General features: G+C 30.9%; 1 long non-coding RNA gene across 1 annotated transcript; it reads left to right on the top strand.

Annotated features, from left to right (window-relative positions):
* The first annotated feature begins 1,933 nt into the window (after window positions 1-1,933).
* On the top strand, window positions 1,934-7,299 carry LOC143051927 (uncharacterized). Its single transcript, XR_012970953.1, has 4 exons — window positions 1,934-2,092; window positions 3,991-4,147; window positions 4,976-5,053; window positions 6,377-7,299. It is a non-coding gene; the product is annotated as an uncharacterized LOC143051927 (long non-coding RNA).
* The last annotated feature ends 927 nt before the right edge of the window (window positions 7,300-8,226 follow it).

Raw genomic sequence — 8,226 nt, 5'->3', positions numbered from 1 at the left:
GATTCTGAATTAACATATAAATTACCTTTCTTAAAATCAATGATATCTAAATATGTTTCTTCTTGAAACCAATTTTTAAATGAAAAATAAGTTTCCCACAAAACACATATTACTAAGTTTTTACAATTAAACAATTTGACAAAGACACAAGGACAAGAATTTCACACATTGTCTTATTCTACTAGTTTGTTATTGTCTTTTATGCTGCACTCGTTCTACTTGAGCAGTCAAAATGCGTTGACTGTATATTTCTATGACATATACAGTCACTGACCCGATATCACTTTTCCTTATGCATATTTAGATAGAAATTGCCGAAATATTCATGTCCGTCATATTTGTTTTTCGTAATAAGTTTTGTTGTAAATCATCATGCAGTCCTGCATCTCCACCAATCATTAAAAAAGAGGCATATCTTTCTAGAATTTAAAATAATCTTAGGATACAAAATCGGTCTCCCAACAAAATATTGAGTGTCATCTCTCGGATTATGTCTGAACGATCGCTATTAGAAGTGCTACATGTACTGTCTCCGTATTTCGTGGATTCTCATTCCCAAACATGATACCGTATTCATGATTGATCATGATTGGAATTGCTCATCTTTTCTGAGCACATATTTCGTCCTATTTGTCTTCTTATTTTTTAGGTTCTGGGTACGTATTTGTCTCCGTTTGTTTTTCTAATTTTGACTGACGCTATTTTATCCCATTATTTCTGCAACAAAATAAATTTAAATAAAACTCAGATGAGTGATACAAGGAGAGAAAGTGTTGCGACCAAAGAGGGCGGGTAGTGTTTTCCAACTCCGATGTAATATTATTTATTTATGTAGTTCATAGTGGGGGAACCTCACTCCCCTGATACGCGAAAAGGGGGATTCGAAGATCTAGTGAAAAGAAGGTAGATCAAGACACACATGCAAGAAATAGCGAGCTAGAACAGCACAGACTGATAGTAGACACACAAACAACGAAATATAAAGATAAATAAAGTAACTAGACACGCAAAACGAAAGAGGGGCGAGGTTAAGGACTGAGCAGTTGCTATAATCATGTGTATCAACTCCAATATACTGAGACAAAATTAATGTCCGCATGCAAAAAATAATTGGAATCAAAACGGACAACCACAAATATCAGAGAGCGGAGTTGGTTTTTTTTTTTTTAGAGAAAATTTATCCATACACTAAGAAAAACGCATATTGTCGGAATAATGGGCTGTCGGAGTAATTGGTTGTCGTAATAATGGGCTGTCAGAATAGTACATGTTGTCGGAGTATTGGGCTGTCCGAATAATGGTTGTCAGACTAATGGGATGTCACCATTTTTTTTACCCTCCCCCTTTTTTCCAATATCCGTTATTTTTTCGTTTTCTATTTTAAAATTCACTCTCTTTAGTAATATATCCGTGACCGCTGTGGATAGTAAACTTGGAATTGATAGTAAATAGCAAAACCAAGTAATTTGTAGTGTATTTATGTTCTAATGACACGTACAGACAGACGCGAAAAAAATAAATAATACGAAAGTGAGAAAACGAAAATATAACAGATTTTGGAAAAAAAGGGTAGGGTAAAAAAAATGTCCTGTACCCAAGTACCTATGCTTACTATTAAAGCAATATTTTGAGAAATATATATTAAGGGTTATACTAATATGTGAATATTATGAGTCCAGGTAACTCGATCAACTTGATTTGTACGTATGAAAAATTATATTTATTATCTGGTCATGTCCCGCGTTTTTTTTTGTAATGTTGTTATAATAACAGTGTAAGTTAAGACCAAAAAGTAGACCAGGAAAATACTTTATTATCTTTACTAGTTAATTTCTGGAGATCATGTGTCTGTCATTTATTCTGTTATTCACATCTTTTAAACAATTATATTATATACGTATCATATCAATCTATCAATTAGGATACATTATTTTATTTGGCTTAATAACATATTATTGGTATTTAGTGCGACCGTGCACCTTTCGGTTGTCTCGAGTGTTTTCTATTATAGCAATGTTTAAGTCGTCATGTTGCGGGATTTTCAAATCCCAAAAGAAGAACACACTTCAAATTCAACATGATTTTCGATTTGGTAACCGCATTACTTTAATATAGATCATTATATATTACATAACCTTACACAATCAATTTACTTTTTATGATTAATCTGATATGCATGCCCATTATATTTTATTCCCAAAACCTTATTTAAAAAGGAGGGGACATGGTCAAAGTGTCGTGCAAACCAAATTATTGTTTATTGTCACGGAATAATAACAAACTGTGCTATAGTTTTTAAGATTATTGGATAATTGACTTGTTCTATAGGTACATGTACCTTACTTACCCAGGTGACATATCAGTTGTACCCTTGATATTGGTATAAATTCAAATCACAGGCACTTGTTTCTATCCATTTGAAGACCCACTATTAACGTATATATTTACCAGAAATAATGGTTTTAAGCGGAGAGGTGAAAAAATTACTTGGGTACCTTCTCGAAAATATACGTTGATAGTGGGTCTTCCAATGGATAGAAACAAGTGCCTGTGATTCAAATGCTTAATGATATACTAAAAGAAGATGTGGTATGATTGCCAATGAGACAGCTGTCCACAAGAGACCAAAATGACACAGACATTAACAACTATAGGTCACTGTACAGCCTTCAACAATGAGCATAGCCCATACCACAAAGGCCCCGATATGACAATGTAAAACAATTCAAACGAGAAAACTAAGATACATGTATATGTACATTGTACATGTTGTATATGAAGATTAATTAGATTAAAGTAAACAATGTGGTATGTTTCCAAAATAAATGCTATCCGCTAAAGACCAACTGATGTTGATCCAATTACTATAGCCAAACAAATGATACATACATGTAGGTTACCATACTTCCTTCATTTATATTATGATTATTGAGTATTTTTTTGGAAACATTTCAAACCTTTACATGCTGTTTATATATGTTACAGTAAATAGGTGAAATTAGGAATTACATGTAATTACTAAAATTTAGGAATTACAGGTAATTCCCGATGCACTTCATGCACTTAGTTAATACAAGTAATTCCTTAAACGGCCCAGTTATTACCAGTAATTACTAAATTTAAAATGAATAAAAAATATTAAAATTTTCCTCTAGATACTATCTGTTGACTAGTACTGTAAGAAGCTTCAGTCAAAATTGGGTAAAAACCAGGATGGTTTATAAAATCTAATGTTTTAAAAACTTTAACTACAGAGTGTATGTAATGTTAACTGGGACAAAACTAGTCCATTTATAAGTAATATACGAAAAAAAGGATTTTTTTTTCAAACTTTACTTTTGGATATTATTTTATGATCATAAACATTTAGCTTCTGTCCAAGTTCATGAAGTTTGGTAGAAATCCAGGATATTTGGAGAAAGTTTTTTTTTAAAGTTTTGAGCCACAGTGCATGATGGAGATTTTAGTTTGATTTTGGATAGATATCATTGTCTTGCATACATATATTTACGGAGTTTCAAAACCTATAAAACAACCATTTTCCAGTTTCAATTCACAAACACTAAAGAGTATGCACTTTGGATGTGCATTATATTCCTACATCCTTAAGTTAGCGCCGTTAAAATCCCTACCCCTTTACTTTCTTATTTGATATCTTGAATTATGTTTTTAATTTTAAAACAAAAACATCAAGTTAGTAAATAGCTGTAAAAATGACAAAAAAAATCAGTGATTACCAGTAATCACTGAAACAACCAGTAAATACATGTAATTACTAAATTGGCTAGTAATTACAGGTATTTACTGAAGTGTTTAGTAATTACATGTAATTCCTAATTTCACCTATTTACTGTAACATATACATGTTACTACAGTTCAGCGACTCAAGTTTAAAAGGCATTTATATAAAAGAATTTAAACTTAATATCATTTTGTATGAACATCATGTTGAATATTTACATTTTCTCAAAAAGTTTTTATTTTACTTAGCTAATAAAGAAGATGATGGATTCCCAAACAGAAATCTTGATGACAGTGAAAAAATTGAAGAATTGCACCAATTGTTACAGAGAATCGATTTCAAGCAGAAACAGATGCTCAAAGATAAGGGAATACAACAGCCATCCATGTTCCTTCACATATAAAGGTATATATCATTGTATATTGTATATATATATTTTGTCTACATTTTCTAAATTTATGATTTTAAAAATCTTTCAAAAGATATAAATGTACATTGTAAGTCATGTAATTCAAATAGAGACGTGCCATTGTCTTTGATCAAAGTTAGAGATACATGTACATATATGCCTTTTTAGTATTATCAGCTTATATACTTACTTAGCCTTGTGAAAATCTATAAATATACCTTATGTATATTACATGTATGTTGAAATGTCTGTCAGAATATATACATATATGCATGTGATCATAATGTTTCAAATAGCCAAACATTGTAAAATATATATATATATATATACAACTAGTCTAAACATCAACCCAACAATGTTAGATCTGTAAATTTGCTTTCGCAAATTTTTGTTTCTTCCCTCGCCGGGATTCGAACCCATGCTACTGTGATATCGTGACACCCAATCGCCTGCACTGCAGCCGTCCCGCTAGACCACACGACCACCTGGGCTATATACATGTATATATATATATATATATACAACTCGTCTAAATATCAACCTAACAATGTTAGATCTGTACATGTAAATTTGCTTTCACAAATTTTTGGTTCTTCCCTCGCGGGTATTCGAACCCATGCTACTGTGATATCGTGACACCAAATTGCCTGCACTGCAGCCGTCCCGCTAGACATATATATATATATATATATTGAGTATTGGAAATCCTGTACACCCTTTCCTTAGACCAAGTTTAACAAATATAATATGAATGTTTAAATTCAACTAATTATCTCCTGGCAATACACATTTATTTTAGGAACTTTTTATGTTTTATTTTGCAGTAAGCAGCTGTTTGTGATGCTTATAGGCATAAACAATCTAGTCTGGACATGTAAATCAGCAGCTGGTTCTATTTTGAAGTAAGCTATTTGATGATTACATTAATTTGACATGACCAGACCAAGTCTTGGGATAAATTAATAGTAATCTTTGTCATGATTGTACTAGCTTTTTTATTGTTTTATATATTTTATGGAAAATACTGTTAGTTGAGGCCTGCAAAAATTAATTTATAAGGAGATGAAGTGTTGTTGCCAATGAGAGTAGAGACATCTAACAAATAGCATGAATAGAATCATGGAGGATTGAATTCATACTCATTTTTATTAGAGTGTTACAAAATAATTGCAGGAAAAAAAAAACAACAACAAAAATCAAAATAATTGTGTATTTAGTAGAATTAGCCAAATCAAACAATAACTGACTTAAATCTTGTTTGAAATTTTCACATTTCTATTGATTAAATATTATTTTATAGATCAAATAATAAATAGATAAAAGGGCAGTAATCCAGTCTCAGATTTTGGTTTTGGTTATATTGTATACAGCTGATTGTATTTTAATACTATTTACAAATACTTCTTATATGTCAAAAGAAAAAAAAAATGCTGTACCTGATATTGTGATTTATATTGAAATTGATAAAGACAACAAACTCAATAATGAGCTATTCCAATATCAATCTCCCTAGGGAAAAAATGGGGTGCTACCTAATTTTAGACCTCCATAGTGCCCATAGACACATCAAACATTTGCCAAAATATAAGCCTGAACCCCTGAGGGGATCACACATCAAATTATAAAAGTTGTATATATTCTACACCGTGAATAAGACCAAACAATGATAGAAGGAGTTAGTTTTAAAATATAATTGAAAAACTAAACTGATACAAATCAATAATTTTTTTGATGTTGATAAATAAATCACAATGTGTAATAGTTGTAATAAATTGTTATGCCAGCCTACAATAGTAGAAGGGGTTTATGTTTAATGATCCATGCTTTTGTTTGTTTATTCTTTCATCTGTTCTGCTTTAGGTTCAAGTTTTGGTAAAAGTTTTTGGTCAGGATAGTTGTTAATGATGTTAACGACCAATCAACTTAAAAATAAATATACATGTGCCTTATGTTATGATCTTTCTAAGGATAAATTAATGGTTTGACCCCAATTTCATGGTCCATTGAAAATAGAAAATTTATCACAACTTCTAGCTATTCTTTTTATAGAGTTATTCCACGAGATATTTTTGGGTCACTCATTAGAATATCTTTTAAATATATGATTTTGATTACAACTGCATTAAGATAGAATAATTGCATGCAGAAAATTATTGCTTTTGTCACATATATATCACTTGTCAATTTAATAAAATTAAACATTTTTTTTTATTACTTTATTACAGAAGCTACAAAATAGAGCTAAGGCCCTTTAAACCAAGAAACTGCCAGTGTCAGAAAAGGACAAACTTAGAAAGGCCATGCAAATTGATTTAATGTCAAGTTGGGACAGTGATTCTGTAGATAAACTCGCCTGATCACAACTGGGATTTGACTGTCACAAGATTTTAAATCTTACATGGATAAACTAAAGTCATTTACTAGACTGTAAATACCAGAGACAGCTGAATGCACAAGGCAAATAGCTGAGGTCCAAGTAAATCAGAGAGGCCTTGTCACAAGAAATGTACAGAACTTGCATGGATTTTTACTTAAGGGCATATGACACAAAATTGAGAGATATCAATAAAAATTTCTTTAAATTTTAATAAGGACCAATTCAAAGGTACACTTTTGGAATTTGCAAGAACAAAAATACCTTCATGTTTACTTTTGAATTATAGTTGACAGTTTTCAGTTTAAGGGGGGAACCCTTAAAATGAAGTGGTTTGGTTTATTGAATTTGATTATTTTTTAAAGTAAAAAAATGAATTACTGCTCTTTTATTTCAACATTTGCATTTTTTATTAAAATTATTTACAAGTGCAGCATATCGGTGACATCAGATTATGTTAATGTGTTTGGTTAAGCTACACATATTTCTTTTTACTTAAACTTTCTGTTGCCTTTTCTAATTAATTAAATGCTGAATAATAATTTGAGTGTGGCTCATTTCAGTGTCTTGTATTTGCTGTCAAGATTTTTCCTGTAAGATTTCACATTATTTATAATCGCTTGGTCAAAGGGAGATAACTTTTTGAATCTTCACATTAGATAATCTGCGAAGAGGATTATGTAAAATGTAAATAGTTGAAAATTAATTTTATGGTTCAATAAAATCAAAATAAGTTATTGCCATTCATTATAAATAAATTTCTATCAAAAATAAGGCTCAAAGATTTTTTTTATTTTATTTATATAAATAATAACAAAGTACACACATCATGCACATGTTGACTTCATAAAATTTGTAAACAAAAAAAATTGAAAATAAAACTAAAAAATTTTAACTAATCAGGAGACAGTCAATACACCAAATATATTTATAAGCATATAAACTTATTATTTTCTTCAATTGTCCAAGTACATATTCAATATTGATAATTTTTTGCTTGACATTACATAATTTTGTTGATAAAAGTTTATTTGTGTGATATTTTATTCAATTGTACATATTTGAAGTATTTCATTACACCTTATTATTTTTATTCTTGCATACAGCATTTGGAATGAAATTTTAATCAATGTTCGAGCAGCAGGATGTTTTTTTTTTGTCGAGCCTGCAACTTTTGTTGCAGAAAGCTCGACATAGGGATAGTGATCGGGCGGCGGCGTTAGCTAACTTTTTTAAAGCTTAATATTTTAGAAGGTGGAAGACCTGGATGCTTCATACTTTGTATATAGATGCCTCATGTTACGAAGTTTCCGTCAGTCACATGTCAAATGTCCTTGACCTCATTTTCATGGTTCAGTGACCACTTGAAAAAAAAGATCAGAGTTTTTGTAATGTTGAATTCTCTCTTATTATAAGTAATAGAATAATTATATTTGGTATGTGCGTACCATGCAAGGTCCTCATGTCCGTCAGACGGGTTTCACTTGACCTGAGTCTGACCTCATTTCATGGATCAGTGAACAAGGTTAAGTTTTGGTGGTCAAGTCCATATCTCAGATACTATAAGCAATAGGGCTAGTATATTTGGTGTATGGAAGGACTGTAAGGTGTACATGTCCAACTGGCAGGTGTCATCTGACCTTGACCTCATTTTCATGGTTCAGTGGTTATAGTTAAGTTTTTGTGTTTTGGTCTGTTTTT

The sequence above is a fragment of the Mytilus galloprovincialis genome, chromosome 11, assembly GCF_965363235.1.
Source record: "Mytilus galloprovincialis chromosome 11, xbMytGall1.hap1.1, whole genome shotgun sequence".
NCBI classification, from domain to species: domain Eukaryota; kingdom Metazoa; phylum Mollusca; class Bivalvia; order Mytilida; family Mytilidae; genus Mytilus; species Mytilus galloprovincialis.
This window is presented reverse-complemented; position numbering and strand designations above follow the sequence as displayed.